The sequence below is a fragment of the Lepidochelys olivacea genome, assembly GCF_965140295.1.
Source record: "Lepidochelys olivacea isolate rLepOli2 genome assembly, chromosome: 25".
Classification (NCBI taxonomy): Eukaryota; Metazoa; Chordata; order Testudines; family Cheloniidae; genus Lepidochelys; species Lepidochelys olivacea.
Genome location: NC_140435.1, coordinates 17,403,218 through 17,423,311, shown reverse-complemented (window position 1 = coordinate 17,423,311; position 20,094 = coordinate 17,403,218). Strand labels below are relative to the sequence as shown.

Sequence of the window (20,094 nt, the reverse complement as noted above, 5' to 3'; positions counted from 1 at the left end):
GCTTGCTCCAAGTGGCAGGGGAAAAGTCTGTCAGAGATAGGTCTGCATCACATTCCCTAAATCACAGGACCCCAAAACTTCATGGCATGTTGGAGTCCAGATCTGGATACCCCAAATCCTGGGTAAGTTTGGAATCCATGTTCTGGGCTTTATTGTTATTGGTTATTTGCATTAGAGCCTAGAGGTCCTAGTCACTATCAGGGCTCCTTTTCAGTAGATGCTGGACAAACATAATGATAGACGGCTCCTGCCCCTGAGACCACCCAATCTCTAGTCTCCACTTTTTATCCCAAAGCAGACTCCTCGGGGGTCTATTGGCTCCTGCATTTTCTGTGTGTTTCTGACCCATTTAAAAACCGCTCTCCGAAAAGGAGGAAACAGCTTTGGGAAATAGTCAGGACCATGGTAAAAATGACTTTGGCCAAAACCAGAAAACCTGGAAGCTCCCAGCAGAGTGCCATCCCACCCACTAATCTTTGGTGAAGTTGAGAAAAGCTTGAGTAGCTACTTCCACCCCCCACGCTGTGTTTCATTGCAGGGCTTGTCTGCTCCTAGGGGCACATCTACACACACAGGGGCTGGAACTAGGGGTGCCGTGGGTGCTGCAGCACCCCCTGGCTTGAAATGGTTTCCATCATACACAGGGTTTACAGTTTGGTTCAATGATTTTCAGCACCCCCACTATACAAATTGTTCCAGCCCCCCGTCTACACAGCTACAAAGGTGCGGCCTGAACTCAGGCTCACATAACAGCGAAGACGTGGGTGCTCTTTCACTTGGGTAAGCAGCTTGAATTCAACCCCCGGTTTTCCTACAGACTTTAACTCGAGCTGCTAACCCGAGATAACAGCCGAGTTGCTGTGTCTTCACTGCTCTTCTAACCCGAGTTAAGAACATTCCTTCTTTGCAGCATCAACATCCCCGAGAGCTCCCAGCTGAGTCAGAAGCAGAAGCTCCATAAGGCCCAGGCCTGACCTGGGCTCTCTTGTTAGACGATTGGCAAGCGGAAGTACCAGAACCCCCTGGGAAAGGACTCTGCGGGGAGGTTTCCATGCACAGTGTGCTCAGTGCAGAGCTTCCCGGAAGCAGCAGGGACACTTTGGATGGGATTTCGATGAATAACCAAAACTTGGATAAGGAACGTTTTGGGTCCACACAGCCAGGCTTTACTGGAGCCGATGAGCTCCCTGACGCTTCAACCCATCTCCCCCGTAATGCTCAAATTCCTTGGGACTGACCTGTCTCCTGGAACTTTGGATGAATCAAAGCCATGGAAAGAAGTGGCCACTCATTCCTCTGGGCTGCGTAGAGACCCAGCCTCATTGAGCCAGCGGGTCGCTCTCTGACCAAGCAGTGCATCAGCTGGAAAGAGGCTCTTCTTTGGTACTGGGACTGTAGAGACCACACCATCAATTGCCATGCAAATGGTGGGAAAGGGATGTGAGCTGGGAAGCGAAGGGGAATTGTAGGAAGGGTCGAGACTCAGGTCCTGAGCCAGGCCAAGTGGGCAAGGCAAAGCACAGGATAAGGCAAAATGCCCCCTTTCTCCTTGTGCAGTTCTGCACCTCGGTCCTGACCTGTAGCCCTCTGCAGTTCCAGTGCTGGTCTCTCTGCACACGGTCCCTACCCACAGTCTCCATCTATTCCCGCTCTGGGCTGCATCACCTCTGTTGATGCCCCTCAATCCTGACCTGCAGCCCCCTCGCCACTAACCCAGTCCTTGGGCTCAGTTCCCCAGTGCCTTGCACCTTTTTACACCTGTGCAAAGTGGGTGTGTAAAGCACTATGGTCCTGCTCCCTGCTGTCTTTTGCACCAGTGTAAATCCATGGCATTCTGCCCAGAGTGACACTGGTGTGAGTGAGAGCAGGATCAGTCCCTACACTTGATATCTGGCTGTGCTTTACGCCCCTTCCACCCAAGTGTCACAGGGAGGATCAAACCCAAGTAAAAAGGGAGTAAGAGACAGCAGGGACGAAGCTGAGCAGTTGAAGGGTCTGAACTGTCCCTGGCATTGGTGTGGAGCAGCAGGGCTGGCTGGGCTCTGAGATGAGGAGCCTGTTCCCAGCTGGCAGAAAGTAGATCCACACACTGGACTGGAAGGTGATTAGGGGTGGCCTGCAGAGTAATTATCTCACTGGGCAGCTAATGCCCTTTCCCTGGGAGCGGGGTGGGGAAGCATTGTTCAGACTCGGGGATTACATCAACCAGGCTGGAGCAGACAATGTGCTCCCCAGGGGAAGCTCCAGGGGGAGGCAGGGGCTGAGTCTCTCTCAATTAGAGCAAGTCCAAGGCAAGGCAGAGGGTGGGAGAGGGGAGGATGGGGTGGGGGGAAATGGCTTCCGTTTGGCTCCAGGACCAGGAGGAATGTGAGCTTTGGGGGAAGAAATGTATCATTAGCCTTTGGGGCCTTTCGTCTGAAAGCTCATCGTCCTTTGCACGTTAATTAAGCCATGCAGGTGGAAACACCAGGGAGGCAAAATGCAACCTTGCCTGCAGGCTCCCTCCTGCTCCCCCAGAGCAATCCCCAATTTAAAGCTGGGGAAACTGAGGCACTGAGAAGTTACAGGTTACATTCTCAGCTGCCAGGGGTGTTGGAAGCCTTTTTTTTTTAACCCCCCAACTTTCAGCGGTGCTGAGCACGCCCAACTCAAGAGTTGCTTGGGGATAAGCCAGGGCTCATTTGCTCTTGAATCTGAGGCCCAGGGACCTTGGGGTTGGGCAGCCAGAAGTCAGGGTGCCCACAGTCAGTGGCCACTTTGGAAAGTTTAAACCTAAATGATTTGCCCTCCACATTTCTGGCAGAGGCTCTGGGTGTTTGTCTGTAGCCCAGTCTGATCATACATGCTACACAACTGCCCTTCTCAGGTCCACCCACAAACAGCTGACCATGGCGGTGGGATACTGGCCCCCAGAACCTTTTCCAGGCAATACTGTTTGCGCAGAGCTCAGTGCATGTTACAAAGGAGAGTAAACGTCATCGCCCTCTTTTCACAGATAGGGAAACTGAGGCACAGAGCAGCATTGCACAGATGGAGGGAAGGGCTAAGGGATAAAACAGACAATGAAGGCTGTTCTTTTAGTTTAAAAAGAAGTATCCACTTTCTCCCTTGTCACCATCTGTATTTATTTTTGGGCTGTGATGGCACCTAGAGACCCCACCCAAGAGCGGCTGGTTGTGCTGGGAGCTGCACGTATGACAAGACAGCCCCAGCTCCACAGGCAGACAAAGGAAGCATTGCACAGGTGGGGAAGGGAGGCCCGGGGAGATTAAATGCCTCACACTATGTCACCCGGGGGGGAGGGTCTATGGCAGAGCTGGAACCTGAACCCACGTCTCCCTCCTGCCTGAACCACCGGTTGATCCTTCCCTTGCCACTTGGTCACTGTTAGCTGGCGAATGTCTTGTCGCCATCCCGGTAGAAGTGAGCAGGGATGTGGAGGAGGAGGGGCTAGTGAACCCAGGAGTCCTAGCCAGAGGCAATATTCATTTCTCTGTCCTAGGAGTTTGTACAGCCCCAATTACCAGTATCCAAGCACCTCCCAGCACCCCGTGAGGCAGGGCAGGGCAGACCAGTTTCCCTGCCTTGTACAGACGGGAAGTGAGGCTCAGAGACCAAGAGACTTGCCCAAGGTCATGCAGAGCATGGGCTTGAACCCCTAAGACTTAGTCTAGTGCCCTGAGCACTGCACCCTCCTTCCTCCTTAACATCAGCCTGAGACGGACTCTATGGGGGCCCCCGCCCTGCAGCCAGACACAGGGCCAACCCTACTCTTCCAGCCACTCCCTCCACTTCCTGGGCTTCAGGGGGGTTCCGTGGCTGACAGCGGGGGTGGGGCAGGGCTATTTATTTATTTATTTTTTCGCCTTCATGTGAAATCTCCAGCAAGCGCCAGTCCCCCGGCGGCACATAATGGTGCCAGGTTATCAGCGGACCAAGCCACTGACTCCGCCTGTCCCTCTCTCCCCAGACTGGTGATTAAACAGCGGGCGCACAGCTGCCATTCATTTTTAAATAAATGAATAATACATAATGGGATGATAAATAAATAACGTTCATACATTTGAACTTCGCCTCTGAGAAAATCCTTTTAGTTCAAAAGAGCTGGGCGCTTGGAAGGGGGCTGCTCTGCATTTTCAATGGGCTGCCATCCAGCATCTGGATTTGGGGAGAGACAAGTGGGGGAGGGTTAAAAACAATTCAAATGCAAAGAGAGGGAGAGGGGGGCAGGTTAGACAGTCGCACATGATGGAGAGGCTGCCGCACATTCGGAGCAGAGATGGGACGACTGCAATGGAAGCGCCAGAATAACGGGAACGTCTAGAGCATCTCTCTCCTAAGGATCCCAAAGCACTTTGCAGAATGTCCACATGTGACAGTCAATCTGGAATAAGGCAGGGTTTGAGTTTGAGATGCATTAACGATCCCTGGTTAACTCCATGTGTGGAGGCTGTTGTGACAATTGGGCCTATAACGTCTTGCCTGCTTGGGAATCCAGCAGGAAAAGGAGGTCAGGTTATTGATAGCGAAGAACGTTATGAACAGGTGCATGCAAACCAGGCCGAAAAACTGAAGGAGTCCAGACCAAACAACTGTTGATAGACCTCCGGGACTGTGCTGAGATCCTGCTTAGTAAAGAAGAACACGTGGGTCTGGAAATTACTGAACCAAAATTGGTCTCTCAGAAACAAGGCCTTATTGGTGGACAAAATAATGCAGGGAAGGGCTAGTCCACCCACCACTCCCTCTTTGGGTCCTGAAAGAAAAGACATTGGGGGGTGAGGGGGGAATAAGAACTGATGGAAGCTACCATCATGGGTGCCACCCTCACTGTCTTTGGCGACCCTTGGCCTTCGTCATCCTAATCCTGAGAGATGTCCTGGCCAGACCAGGCGAGAGAGAGGGACTCAGATGGCATTGGCAGCTCCACCAACTCCAGCTGAATCCCACCTACCACCTAGGAGGAAATGGGATCAGACTTCAACAATGATAACCGCCACACTCCAACCCAGCTCAGTGAACTTCTTCTCTTCTGCCCAAAGGGTCAGTTATCACCATCTGTGCAACCATCCAACAAGGGGGTTTGCCTCTGAAAGCAAACGGGATGGGCACACGGCCTGGTGTTAAAGTGAACGCTGTATTGACGCCTTTACATTTCAAATGTTGGACTGTTTCTCCTTCTTTTCTTTAATGAAAGGTGAAAAGGAGGTTTAATGGTGTGTTTGCCAAGCAACCAAGCAAACCAGGGTTCCTGCAGAAACCCCAATCTCTGTAATATTGTTTCAGTGTTAGACAGTGAAAGAGTTTAAAACCTTTAACCGGTTTTTGGCCCTTGCCATCCATACAACACCACTCTTATTCCAGAATAAGTTTTATTCCCATTTAGTTAGGTGCACTGAGGGCTTGTCTTCACGTGCGGTGCTGCAGTGTAGTGCTTTAGTGCAGACGCTGCTACGCCGACCGGAGAGCTGCTCCCATCGCCGTCGCTAATGCACCTCCCTGAGTGGCAGGAGCGAAGTCAGTGGGAGAAGCCCTAGTGCTGTCTACACGGGGGGTTAGGTGGGGAGACCTGCTTCACTCAGGGAAGTGGATTTTCCAATATAGGTCTGTGGTGTAGGCCTGGCCTTAGGACATGAACTCTTATCGGGGTGATGAGTTATAACTGCACCTCACCCGATGAATCCCCTCCCCGTCCCATTCCACCCCCAACCCACGCTGTACATCAGGAGCCAGAATTAATTGGAGGAAGGAGACTAATTCCTGTGCCAAGAGGCAAAGGGCAATCTGAAGTGAAGAAGTGAGTCCAGGGCAGCACCACCCTAGGGAGGACACCTCATTAGGCAGCCAGGGGCTGGTCCCATTAAGATTGAACCTTGCCTAAGGAGGAATCCCTGTTTAGCAAGGCCAAGGAAGTGTTTACCAACAGTGAGCCCGGGCGGCGTTGGGTAGCCCCGAAAGGAGGCCCAGTCGACATGGATCAGTAATTAGCTAAGGCCAGGTCCACACTACACACTTACTTTGGTATTGCTCCTCGCTCAGCAGGGTGAAGTAGCCACACCCCTGAGTGATGTCGTTATTCCAGCTGTAGCCCGCTGTGTAGACGGGGGAGCATCTCCTGCCGACATCGCTGCCGCCTCTCGCCGAGGTGGGTGTTACGCCGACAGGAGAGCGCTCGAGCGCCTTCCCCGGAGGCGTGACAGTGTGCAGCTGCACTGTAGGGCAGACCTGTCCGCGCAGTAAGTGCCTGATGCAGCCACCACCGCCGGGAGCGGAAAGGCAGAGGCTGGCGGAAGACAGAAAGGCTCCAGGTTGCTGGAGCAGGCATGTGATGCTGGGGAGGGGAGGTTTATTGAGAGACTAGCCCTGGCCGACTTCCTTTGGAGGGGGAATCTAGGGGGAAGCAATGCAAATAAGGAGCCTGCAGAGCCAGGATTCTTTCCCCCGTTCCCCAGGGCCACAGCCTGCCGGAGAGGTTGCCTGTGCACTGCCTTCCTCCAGTGTGCCCAGGGACACGCGCGTGGGGCGTGGGAGGGGAAGATGTTGGCTGCTGGCAGGGTGCGTGCCATGGATCTGCCGCCTTGTGCTCTGTGGACATTGAGAGCCTCTGAGCCAACTTGAATTCTTTGAGCAAACTGTTCCCATTTGCCTGCATCCCTCCGTGGGTATTGATTTATTAGGCTGTAATTTAAGGAGGAACACTTTTAAATGAACTCACACAACAAGCCCAGCACCAGAATAAACAAAGCCTGATTTATTTGTTCCTTAGCAGCCCTCGGGTCCGGCTGCTGCCAGGTCGCCCACACAGTGTGGGTTTTCCCCACCGGGGTGCAAGTCAAGGCACAGAGTCATTGCACGGGGTGGGGAGATGGGGGAGATTACTCATGGCAATTTGGCAGCCTGATCATCCCTGGCCTTGCACCTCATGTCCCCGCTTACGCCAATGCACAAAAGACAACCTGGTCAGAATGGCAGTGTTCTGCACTCACTTTTCGCTGTGTGAAATCCGCAGGCGGTGGAGGATCAGGCCCAGTATCTATGGAGTGAGACTGACCAGTTTCTTGCCCTTTTTTTTTACATCCAGACTCCAGAGTTACCTCTACACAGATGTTTTTCCCTGGAAGTGGGTCAGGGAGAGACCAGAGCCAGTGGGGATTGGCTTGAGGAAGAGCTTTTGCAGGCTAAGTACCAGACTTCGGTTCAGGTGCAGCCAGGAGCACAGTCACCGTGGGCAAGCCTGCAAGTTTCAAGCCAGCTCTGAGCCCAGCTCACCTGATCAGGATTCAGCACAATGAGGTGCACCCGGAGTTCCTCAAGCCCTGACTCCTCCCGTCTGGGGTGGGCAGCCCAGAGCAGAGCAGGCGAGCTTAGCAGCTGCAAAGATTTGCCCTTCTGTACAGCTCACTCCTAAGTATCACAAAGCACTTCACAAGCACAAGTTAGCTCCCTCCCCAGTCCACTAGGAGGGAGGGGAGTGATCAGACGGGCGCATGGCAGAATGCCATTTTTATTTTTGATCATTCCAATGTTTATTTTAAAGCATTTTAAAATTTTGATTGACATAAATTTTCACACTTGCGGGAAATGAGGGGTGTGAGCATCAGACAGTAATTACTGAATGAGATTGGCCGTTAAGAGTCAAAAAGTTAAAGCTTTATAAGTGTTAAAACACAAACTGTCAACATGGCATGCTGAAATCTACAAAGTGTGTAGCCTTAAATCAAACCCGAAGGCGTTCTCAAGCAGCATCTCTCCTGCTTTGCCTGTCTGTACACTCTGATTATTACCAATGGAAATATTTGTCAGTTTGTGGTGTGTACTGTGACATCGACTTTACCGACATTTACCGATAAAAATCGGCTCCTTCCAGCGTACTTATAGACATCATTGAGCAGTTTGGCTGATCTGGGCTCTGAAAGGACTTGTGGGGACCCACGCTCCTGCACACCCTCCTCCTCCATCACAGGGGCTCTTTCTCTGGGCAGTCCCTCACTCCGTGCCCCCTGTGATCCAAAACCCACAGGAGCCTGTGGAATACGTCCCATTGACTTCAGCGGGCTGTGGATCAGGCCCCAAGACAGCAATGTGGGAGCCCCTGGTTTGAATTTTAATGTAGGCAGTTGTGGTTTCACAGGGCATAATCAAAGGAGTCCCAGTACAGGAGGAACATCCTTGTGCGGAGGGAAGGGGATGCACAGATAGTCAGGAATCCTGCTTCCTAGGGAACAAGGCTCTGGAAGAGGAAAGAAAGGCACGCAGGCCCCATTGCTGTCATACTGGGACAGCAGCTGCCACCATCAGACTTTGTTCTCATCTACCCTGGCACTGCCTGACCTGTCTGAGTTTGCCCAGGACAGGTGGACAGCTCTGGCCAGGGGCATCGCCCCAGATAGGGCTCATTGGCATGGGGCAGCCACCTGGTGGAGAAAGGAGAGGAACAAGCCTGTTGAATAGAAAGGATCGGTGGGGTCAGGGCAAAGAATCCCCCTTAATTAACAGCAAATCAAGAAAAACCTTTTAAATAAAGGGCTAATGACCTTGAGCAGGGGAGGGGAGATGAAGGTGCCAGAAATCCTGCTGTTCTGGAAAGCGCAGTGAGAACTGCATGGTCCGTGCCCAGCATGGCCCGGGGTCCAGGACTAACCTTGCTAGCAGCTGTAAGATAGAAAATAAAGGCCTGATTCTGGGAGGTTCTGAGTGCCCTGGAAGGGGTTAACTTGAGTGGCGAGGGCCTTTACAGACAAAGTATGTCAGCCCATCACCACCCAACAGACTGTCCTCTCTCTCCTGGAGCCATGCAGTGTACCTGGAAGAATTGGGCTGGTTGCTCCCGCGGATACAGGAGGGGGACTCCTGTATGGGACTCAGGAGAGCAAGTTCTATTCCTGGCTGTGCTGCTGGTGATCACGAGTAAGTCACTTCCCTGTTCTGTGCCTCAGTTTCCCCAGGCATCAAATGTGGTGTAATGTTTTTTCTTCTCTTTTATAAATCAGTTTGAGATCTACATTACTGCTCAGTAAGAAAACCCTGTGATGGAGAACAGGCTGGGCCCCGATTCGACACGTGCCATGAAATCAGAGGGCTTAGCACATTTTCACAATCATTTTATTTATTTATTTATTTAAATTTGAAACCCTTGTGGTGAGACATTGAGGCAACCTCACCCAGGTCCCATTTCTCCACTGGCTGCTTGTCTGATTGTCTCCTTTACTGCTAATCTCTGAGCAATGGTACGTGCTTGAATTCATCATTTTCTGCCGTGTGTAATTATTGGCTGGAGCCCAGCAAATGATGCACAAGGGCCAAGGTTAACATTGTTAACTCAACACACATGCATAGAAGACTGCCAGCCAAACTGCATTATTTTGCAACCACACTCCAGGGATAAAACTATGGCCCTACGACAGCAGAGATTTGAAGCTTTGGAGGGTTGCGTGTGAATATTCATACCCCCTTAAAATGACCCCAAGAGCCACCACAAAACTCAGGATGCCTGAGCTATGCCTGGTTTAAAACACCAGAGCTAAGCAAACCGGCAAGCTGCTCCTGGCTTTGACTCCTGAGTCAGCCCCCAATTGGCTTGAAGTGTTGGTATTTTGATAGCACTCACCCCGGACCAGAACTCCCTTGTGCAAGGCGCCGTACGAACCAGAACAGAGAGACAGTGCTTGCACCAAAGGATGGGAATCTGGGCTCAGGTTCCAGTGAAGGGTTAAAGAACCTTCCAATAAAACCTAGGCCAAATTTGTACGGACACTGGGCATGTCTCAGGTGACTCGAGGGGCTGTTGCAAATGTTCCACCTGACCCAGCTCCAGTGAGATCTGCTGCTCATGGAAATCCCAGACTCCTCATCATAGAATCGTAGGAGTGGAAGGGCCCGCGAGAGGCCATCGAGTTCGGCCCCCTGCACTCAAGGCAGGACTAAGTATTATCTAGATCATCCCTGACAGGCGACCTGCTCTTAAAAACCTCCAGTGATGGAGATTCCACAGCCTCTTCGGGTGGGAGGCAGGGAGTGGCCTGCGGGGTCCTGGAGTGTATTTCAGAAGGAGTCAGGATGGATGGCTTGTGGCAGCCAATCCCGCACCCAGCACACAGGCAGGATCCTGGCCTTCTGCACGTCAGTATCTGGCAGCAAAGCCTCCTTGCATTCTGGGACCTCCCCGTCATGCATGTGCCGTGCTCCATGGGCAGCAACCTAGTTGCCCGGGGATAGCAGAGAGGGGAGGTCCAGGGGAGCGGGCAGCTTTTGTGCCAGAGCCTTGCCACAACCTCCGGGCCCCCTGAGACAAGCAGCGACAAACGTACCCTTTTTGGGAGGGGGGTGGCTACTAAAAAGGGACATTTGGATCTGAGCCAGTCTCACCAGGGCAGGTGGTCGTCTGTGTGGTCTAACTCTCTTCAGAGCAGCTCTACAGGGCACGGCTGTGAAAGCACCAGCATCTTATCTACACTATGGCTCCGGCTGATGGCGCTCCACTGGACTCGGGGCAAACCTGGGCCTGGCTTCTCTAGCTAAGGGGCCAACCCCCACTGGAGTCAAGGAGAGCCACCCGGGAAGCTACAGCGAAGACAGTGGGGCCAGATCCGCAGCTGGTGTCAATCAGACACCTGGTCACCTTCTGGAATCCGGCTCAGCAACGGGATAAAAGCTGCCCGTGGGGTCCTAAGAAATACCTTTCACCTCCCCCACCTTGTCTCTCCAGGTCATTAAAACCACTCAACTACTATCCACGCTCGAGGGTAGGCCCCGGTGATGCGCACCCGCGCAGGGACAGCGCCTGCCCCCCAAAGCCATGCCAGACCCAGGGCAGAAGGGAATGCAGGCACAGGGAGGAAAGGGATTTGCCGAAGGCCACCCAGCAGGATTAGTGCCAGAGCTGGGAACGGAACTCAGGTTGCTCTCCTGGAGTCATCAGGGCCAGGTCCCGAGCCAGTGTAAATCGGTGTCACTCCATTAGAGTCAATGGTGCTCCTTCGATTTACACCAGCTGAGGATCTGGTCCACGTTTCAAACACCTCCTAGCTCCTGCCTGCAGAATCAAAATAAACCTTACCCATTAACCTGCCCAGCCCCTGCCAGCCACGCAATGGACGCCACGCCAGCCCGGATGGTGCGGGCTGGCCAGTCGCAGGGGACAGCTGGAACAGCCACAGAGCTGCACTCAGCTTCCTCTTGACCTTGCCCGCAAGCTCGGGAGAGGGGGGAGGTTCCCCGGGGGCCTTGCTGCCGCCTTGTCCCAGGGGCCTTCCCATGGTTTATGCAGTATAGACCACAGGAGGGGAGGGCCCGAATGGAAGGAGAAAGGAGTGTCTGTGCATTAAACGGCCCTGCGCCAGGCAGCGTGAATGAGGCCACAGCCTGTGTATATATTAGTGACGGGGGCTGACCCCGCGGGGGGCTCTCCGGGCGTGGGAAAAGGGCCTGGGCTCTTTTCACAGCTGTTCTCGCTGCTGCACTGAACTAATGGACCCAGGCTCCCTCGCCCCCCTTCCTTCTTTTCAGTTCTTCAGCAACTCCCCTTTCACAGTCCCTTCCAGACACACCTCATTGTTCCAGGCCAGTTTGCATTGAAATGCCACTAGCCCCGGTCTCCTAGGCTCACTCTCTGCCTGGGACATTGCCCCAAACAATCTGGAGACAGAGCAGACGGTGCAGGGGTCTGCTGCAGCCTGTTGCAAGCAACAGGACGGTGGGGTGGAGGGAGGCGGGGGATTACATCCAGTGCAGTTACCCTGGAGTGAATTCTGAGTGCCTGCTCAGACGGTGTTACTCTGGATTTCTACTGGTGTAACCGAGATCAGAATCTGGCCAGAAGGAAGGATTTAGTCTACAAGCAGCTTTTCGGCTAGGACCCAGCAACAAGCAGCAAGGTGGTCCCGTCTCTGGGGCGGGTGTTGAGAACTCTACATACAAAGCCAGGTCCTCAGCTGGCGTAGATTGGCCTAGCTCCCTAGAAGTCAAGGGACCACCACCGACTGGGTGCCGTCCTCAGCTGGAGGGATAGCTAGCCAGCATGGGTGCTACAGAAATGGTATGACACCAAGACAGGATGCAGCCATCTTTGCACCATTGAAATGGACCCTTGTTGTTGCAAAAGTATTTTTAATCAGTTATTTGCACCTGGGGATGCCCTGGCCCCGCAGAGCTGACACGCTAACCGGCAAAGGCAGAGAGGGGAAGGGACATGCCCTTGGCTGCATAGCAGGTCGGTGGCAGAGCTGGAACCACGTCTCCACACTCTCCGGCTGGTGTCCTATCAGCCATCTCTGAGTTAAAGCACCCACGCCAAATATTCCTTCCCTCATTAGTGATCCTTTGCAGGAGAGATCACTGGGTAGCTATGCTCCAGCCAACACAACTCCAGGGGTCAGAGATGCAGGATGCTTTTTTTAAACTGCCTCTTTAGAAAAAAAAAAAACACAAATTTTTAACTGTTTATCACTCTGCACTGTGACAGCCATAAAACGGAACTCCTGGGTATTCGCACTGGGTGACGCTTAATGCTCTACGCCAAAGATTAACTGCCAATACTGGACACTCCTAGTTGTGGACTGGACCAAGATAAAAATCTGTATTGGAGAACAGCTGGTGCTAACCTCTTCTCCAATGAGCTCTCCTTCTAACCGAAGTACCTCATGGTAGGAGCCTGCGCAACCCACTTGTGGTTGGGGGTTTCCACAAAAACACTACAGCCATTGTGAGTCTCACATCATTTATTTATTTTCCCCCTAGCTTTGAACCAATGGCTTTAAAGGGAAATTGTGTTTCTACTCGTGTGGATGGCCAAGATTTCTGGACAACAACAAACAGCCTTGTTAAAAGGTAATTTTTGCCCTGTTCCCAGGAGACCTAGCGTGACCCAATGTAACCAACACGTAGCTGATCTACGCTTGGATTCTTACCTAAGCCAAACAGACTCTGAATCTTGACAGTTCCAAGTTCTGCTCTGAGCTAGAACCTTTGACTTTTGAGTGGGTTCTAAATTTGGTGGGAGGAAGGTGGTTTCCAGGGTATATTACACCCGCCCACTGACACACAGCGCTGCTCACAATTTTAATCACAAGCCTCGTGAGATCTGACGCTTTTCTTAAAGACCCAGCTCTGAGACTGGCAGGATTCCATGAGGATCTCAGCTTTCACTGAAAACAAAGTACATTTCTAGCTCTTGCGGCTGTGAAGAAAAGCTTGGAAACACGACCCCTAAAGGGTCAAGAGACAGAAGGCAAACAAACAAAAACCACAGAGTTTTTAAGCCAATTTCATGACTTTTGGGGGCCTGTCTCATAGTGTTTGAGGGCTTGGACCAGCAATACTGAGAACCCCCTGCCTCCACCATTCCCTACTGTCAAGAGTAGATACAGAAGAACTAGTCTCAAAACAAGTCCTGGCTCAAACCTTAGAGCCCACCTTCAAACTTTGGAAGGGTGGGCAGGGGGTCGTCACTTAAAGAAAATGGTTATTTTCATTGTCAAGCACCTCTGTACTGTCTGGGACTGGAGGGGACATAGCAAAGCCCCGCAAGAGGGGCAAGTCTCACCAGTGTTGTCCTTAACCCCAGTGCCATTTCATACCCACTTTGCATTAATGCAAATGACACCACCAGTGCAGGGCCCTGGTGAACAGGCCCATGGGATTTTAGACCTGGCCAATGCTTTGGAAGGCTGTTGGAAAGGGTTTCACTCACTAGAGGAATACCTAGCAGCTCTCCCCCTGCTAACAGTCACTCTTCTCCTGTCACTCAGCCAGGTCACCACTTAGTCCACCCCTTCCAGGGTAACAAAGCCCAACCTCAAACAGTCCCATGTCCCCACGAGTGTGCCTATGGCTCTGGCTCCAGACTCCTGCTCCTCCCACCCTTGCCTCAGGGCTTCCCAAAGTCTTTGTCCCCTTCTGCCAGGGGAGCCCAGGCCCACCCACTACCCCAGAGACACTATGACCAGCAGCCCCGGTCAGCAGAGTCCCCTCCTTGCTACCATTTCCCCCAGCTTCCTCCTACAGCTGCTCTCTGGCTTGCCCTGTTTAGGCCTCTTGAACTCCCCTTACTCAGTCTCCTCACAGACCTCCCAGGGCCTGCACCCCCTGGCAGTCCAAATCCTGCTCTCCATTCATAGCACATGCCCAGGGCCTGCTCCCCTCAGTGGCTGCTTGCCAGCCTCCTTTAGTCAGGTGAGATTCCCAGGGCTGCTTTAGCCCCTTGAGCTTCCCCAGCAGTAGCCCTCCCCACTCTTCCCAGCAAGGGACTCCAGACCCACACCCACACAAGCCTATGCTACTGTAAAAACCTCCTCTCTTTATACAAACCAGCCTGCTCCAGCCCAGCTGCTCCTCATGATCAGTTAAGCCTGGTTCCCCTCCAGGTGCAGCCTGGTTTGTTTATTGGCCTCTCAGGACCACATTAGCCTATTCAGCCCCTGGGTGGGGCTCACCCAGACTCAACTCCAAACCTGGCTCAAAGCCTTCCAGGAGCCATGTGTCAGCTCTCCACAGACAGAGGGTGACATGCAGGGTTAGTCTGAGACCTTGGTGTCCCTTCAGTCCCCCTGGAGTACTTGTTTAAGCGCTGAATGGGAGCCAAGCCCTAGTGCTGGTCTCTGCAAGGGGGGAGTCCAGCCAGAACGGACAAAGTTTTAACCTGGGTTTAGGTTTTGTCCCCCCGCCAGTGCAGATCAGCCTAGCTCAATAGAAGCCAACAGAGCTTCTGCACCAGCTCACGCTGGCAAAGGCAGGATCTGGCCTGCTATCTGTGTCCATCTCTACAGAGGTGCAGTGAATAAACGGGGAGGAAAGTTGTGCAGTGAGGTGGAGAGGCCAATCCTGGTGGCAGGAGCTGCAGAGGAGCTCCCCCCCCGCCCCGCTCAGTGGGGAGGGACCGAGACAGGGCTGGAGGCAGGTGAGCAGATGATGGTCATTTTGCCATAATCAAATGAAGTCAGCTCCCCCTGACAGAGAGGAGGTTAAAGCGCCAGGAGGGATCCCCAGCGGCCCAACCAGGAACACACACTCCTAGGGGCTGGAACAAGGGGTACTGCGAGGGCTGCCGCACCCCCTGGCTGGAGGTAGTAATAATGACCCAAATACATGCCTTCCTCCCTTCGCACCCCCACGACAACAGTGTTCCAGCCCCACTGCACACGCTTCACCAGCACTCTGCCCGGATCCTTCCCATCTGGGGCTCCACAAAGCCAGGGTCTCTGCCGCGGCTGGACTCGGAGGCTGAGCTGGGAGAGGACATGCTCCTTGCTTTCCCCACTGCTAGGGTCTTGTTCTGTCTGACAAAAGAGGGATACTGCACCCCTTTAATCCCCCGGTCTGTGGCTAATGCAGGGCCCGTAGCTGCTAGCAAGAGGCTGTCGCTGGCTATTAGGGGGAGCAGGCTTTTGCCACCGGGAAGCTCTTTCTGCATCAGCACTTTCTGCCAGAGAACATGCACGCTCCCCGAACCACCCACAGCCATCACGGCCTCCTACCGGGATCCAGGCGTGACACACAGCTCCCTCTGGCTCCAGCTCCCTCACATCCAATCCCAGCACTGTGGATCAACAAACCGCCCCCTCACTCACTCACACAGCACAGTGCGCTTTGCAGCCCCCCCTACCCCCCACCCCAGACACATTACCTCCTCCCTACCCCACGTGGTCCGGCTTTTCCTTGCTGCCCCTCATGCTTTCTAGTGAGGGATGGATTCCAAACCCCACGCCCTGACTGCAATCTGAGGGGGAGCTATTCTGTATTTCCTGGAGGAAAAATAAATAGATAAACCAAAAAGGGAGAACAAATTGGGGAGGGGGAGAAATTGGGCTCTTCGTTTCCTCTATCTCTTTAATAAATGCCTGTGTATTTGTAATTTATACATGTAAAGATATGAATACACACACGCTCCTCTGTTCTCTCTGGGGCTGATCCAAAATGAGCTGAAGTCAACAGACGTCTTTCCACTGACTTTCAAGGCTTTGGATCTAGCCGTGTGCATGCATGCACGGGCGTGGACACGCCCTCTAGTCACACCTCCCTTTTAAAGGGCATAGACATAGACGCATGTACACGCGCCCACACAGACAGTGAGAAGCAGAGCTGGGGCACACTTATCGTTTCACCTGTGGCCCAACACTTTCCATTCTGAGACCTTCTTTTCATTTGCTTATAGCTTTGCCAAACTTTAGCTATTTGGAATGACATTTTTCAAGCTGGGCATCTGAATTTGGAGGGGAAAGTTTCACAAAAAAATGGTTGGTTGTTTCAAGGATGAGATCAGGAAAAAGTGCGTTTGCCGTTTGCCCAGTTAAAGGAATACTTACAATTGATTCGCTGAGAAGCTCCAGCACTTCCACCCTTTGGAGCAGGGGCTTGAAATTTGGCAGGAGGCTTGTCCTGGTGTCAGGATGTGGTTTTTGCCATCTCCGTGAAACTCTGTCTTCATTTGGCCAAGTTATAAAGCCTCTGAAAATATCCCAGTTCACAGATGCTCAGTAGAGACTTGTTAGAGTTTGGCCCCTTAGTTCGCCAAAGATTCCAGCCGCCCTGAGCATTCACAGCTCCGACCTGTGACCAGACTGCACGTGCCGTCCCCATAGCGCAATGGAGCCTGCTCGGTCGCAGGCTGCCGCTGCTGCCCTGGAGACTTCTCTGCCTCCTTCACTGCACGGCCCTGATCCGCTCCCAGCGCATGGAATGAGGCAGGGAAAATCATATGCAAGCACGTCTTGGAGCTTGTATCAAAATGCATACGCACCGGGGGGCACAGGCCCAGGTAACCTCAGTGCTGGCCTTTCCCACCATTTGAGTGCTTGGCTTTGCAACCTTCATGTTCTTTGGACATTGATTTTTGGATGTAATTTAACACACTTATCTGTTCTCTCCGGGCCTGACCCAAAGCTCCTTGAAGATAATGGGAGTCTCTCCAAAGACTTGAAAGGCCGTTGGATGAAGCCATGTGTGTGTACGTGGCTATTTTTATTTTTAAAAGAAAGACAGTCATATGTGTGTAAAGGCACACGCGTGCACACACACACGTACCTTGAAAAATTTGTAAGGCAAGGTTCCCAGACACAAAGCCTAGTAACCCACCCTTTGCCGATAGGAATAACAGTCAAGGCCTCAGGCTACAAAACTACATACTTACACACCACCAAATTTACTCATGCCATTGATGAGGGGAGAAAATTTTTACCAGGCTCCAGATTTCTAGGCTCTCTCACACATACCCACATCTCTCTCTCTCTCTCTCTCTAATATTGCCTTTTCCCCAGCTGGTTTTGACTTTCCCACCCAGCAAAGCCATGGAGTTTCCATAGAAACATGAAGATACTCAACTGTAAATAATCATTTCTCCACAAAAAAGGCTCCAGCCCACCACGTTTCGCTGTCAGCCTTTCAAATAATCGTCCCTGTTGTTCGCTGAGACCCCTCCCCTCTTGCCGCCTCCTCTCCAGGCTGTTCGTGCTGCCCCTGGGGCTCACCAAGCGACCACCCCTCGCTGCCTCCAGGCCATGGTTGGTTTGGGGTCCCACCCCCCTCTTGTCTGCCCATCCCATGCTGTGCGAGTGTTTCATGGCTCAGGCATGCAGAGCTGGGGGAGGCAGACTCATGGTACCACCCCAGGTCACCGATTGCACCAGAGGGCGTGATGCAGCGACTGTGATGCATCAGGCCCCTCTGGTCCACGCCCCAGCTGTCCCAGCTCCCCAGTCCTTGCACCAACCCTCCCGTAACAGTCCTGAGCCCAGCAGGGATGTTCTACCAGGAGTGTACAAGTGATACGAGGACTGCTGGTCATTGCAATATGTTAGAAGTGACAATAACCCTCTGCTCTTGACCAGTATTGCTTACATGGGCTTCTCCGGGCCCTTTATAAGCACCAATTGAATCATTAAGCGTTAACACACATGCGCTTATCCCTCCTTGCCCCAGGCTCCAGCAGGTCAGTGTCGTTATCTCCGTTGGGGAAACTGACCCACAGTGACCTGCCCTAGGTGTTGCAGTGCAGCAGATCTGGGAATAGAACCCAGGAGTCCTGGCTCCCCAACCCCAGCTCTAATCTGATACCATTGCTTTCCTCAGTAACCACCCGCCCTAGCCTGCTTGCCTCTTCTCCCCAGCACCCTCTTCTGGATCAGGCTTGTTTCCTTGATCTTTAAAGTCAGCTCTCTGCTTAGCGTCAGAGGCTGAGGGCTAGCCCCACTGCAGACTGAACTGGAAAATTGTACACAGGGGAGTGTACAGACACACAGTACATGGGGACTGCAAAGAGCACGGCTTCATGCCGTCCAGGGGAGCGTGGGTCTGGGTAAGACGAGGCATGCAGCAGCTTTGAGTGGGGCAGGGGGAAGTGGAGCAGGGGGAGCAGTTGCTTGTATTCATGGTTTCCCACCAGAACACTGCGCAAATCCCCCAGCCCCATCTGCCCTCCCGGTCCTGCTCCATCCAGAGTAGGGTAATTCTAAGGGCAGTGAAGCACTGGACCAGGGTCCCCAGGGAGGTGGCAGAATCCCGTCACTGGAGGTTTTTAAGAGCAGGTTGGACAAACCCCTGCCAGGGCTGGTCTAGGTTCAGTTGGTCCTGTCTCAGCGCGGGGGGCTGGACGTGATGACCTCTAAAGGTCCCTTCCAGCCCGACATTTCTGTAATTTTATTATTCCAGTCCTGGGGGGGAGCCCAGCTTGAATATTGCCTCTCGGCTCTTTGCCATGAGGATGTCGGTGGCGCTGCAACCAGAGACAGGCCACAGCTAAGCTCAGGCTAGGTCTGTCCAAACCTGGGGCCCCGATCTGGCCTTATTCAGAGAGACAAAGATTTTTAAGGACCACCCTGACCATCTCACCTGACTTCCTGCACAACCCGGGCCAGAGAGCATCACTCTGCAAAGTCTGAGGCTTGTGTTGCCCATCGCATTGTACCCAGGTGCAGTCGGCCCCTGAATGCCGGCCTGAGCCAGACTGGCAAGCTGCTAAACACAAAAAGACCAAATTCACCTCCTCTATTTTCCACTCAGCACAAAACCCTTGTGCAAATACCCGTGTGTTTACATGCCTGTGAACCTTTGTCTGCATGTGGCAGTGTGCATGGGAATGAGTGTGGATCTTAGTGTGCTGTGGTGTGAATGCACGCTTGAGCTGGCTTGGATACGTCAGCAAGCAGCAAGAAATGTGTGTGCTTGTGAACCCATGGGCAGCCCTGACTACACGACTGTGAGGGGAGAGTGAAGGACCCTTGAGCAATGCCATATCGTCTCCTCCACCTCCAGCTGCTGGTTTGCAGCCTTCGGCCTGACATCTATCAAAATTAGCAGCTCAAGAGCTCCCTGGGCCGTTCTCCTCCAGCTGGGGGGCAATGGACAGGGGCTTCACAGCTGCAAGGACATACCTGACTGGAAAGGCTGCTTAGTTACTGTTGCCTCTTTAATGGTTACTTTTAAATGGCCTACAGTTAAACACATCCCTGTTTTTCATTGTCTCCAGCCCAGGGACATGGCTTTGGCCAGGGCTTTTACCCTGTCCATCTTTTTAAGTCAGGCGTTTTTATTTATTTTTTTTAATCATAAATGACTTTTTCCCCTGCTATCAAGTACATGGTGGATTTTAAAGATCATCTACGTTTGTTCTCCAGCTCGGAAGCAAGTGGAAGGACGAAGTGCTCACATCAGAAGTTCCTGCCCATGATGAGAGCAGAGAAAAAATCCTACTCCAAGGACCCGATTCAATTTGATTTAATGGAGGGGTAATGCCCACCCCCCACCCCTGCCCCCTCATTAGGGAATTTTTCATACAACAGATGGCAAAGCCATGAGGCCATGGACCCTGGGGGCTATGCGGGACCCCTCAGATCACAAAGAGAATCTCAACTTGAGCTGGCCACAAATGATTTTTACCAAATTTTATTATCACTGGTTTGGACAAAAAGGCTTTTTTTTTTTTTTTGGACAATAGAAATTTTCACAAAAAATGTCAGGTTTTGTCAAAAACGACAGACTTTGTGTCCAAAAAATGATTCCCCCTCAACTTCCGTTTTTTGACAAAAACCTGAACAAAGAGATTGAAGAAAAACATTGACAAAAATGGGGGGGAGGAATAGTTTTCATTTATATTTTGTGTGAAGA

General features: G+C 52.5%; 1 long non-coding RNA gene across 18 annotated transcripts in view; it reads right to left on the bottom strand.

Moving 5' to 3' along the window:
* Positions 1 to 20,094, bottom strand: part of LOC311513134 — a 109,244-nt gene that overhangs the window by 57,693 nt on the left and 31,457 nt on the right. The window contains exon 3 of one of the 18 annotated variants that reach the window (XR_014709662.1): positions 16,299 to 16,440. The exons of 14 other annotated variants lie outside the window; for them this stretch is intronic. This is a non-coding gene — a long non-coding RNA (uncharacterized lncRNA). Of the gene's footprint in view, positions 1 to 4,061; positions 4,159 to 15,470; positions 15,526 to 16,298; positions 16,441 to 18,819; positions 18,839 to 20,094 lie in introns of those variants that run through there. 3 more of the 18 variants (XR_014709664.1, XR_014709678.1, XR_014709679.1) reach the window with 3 other exon arrangements.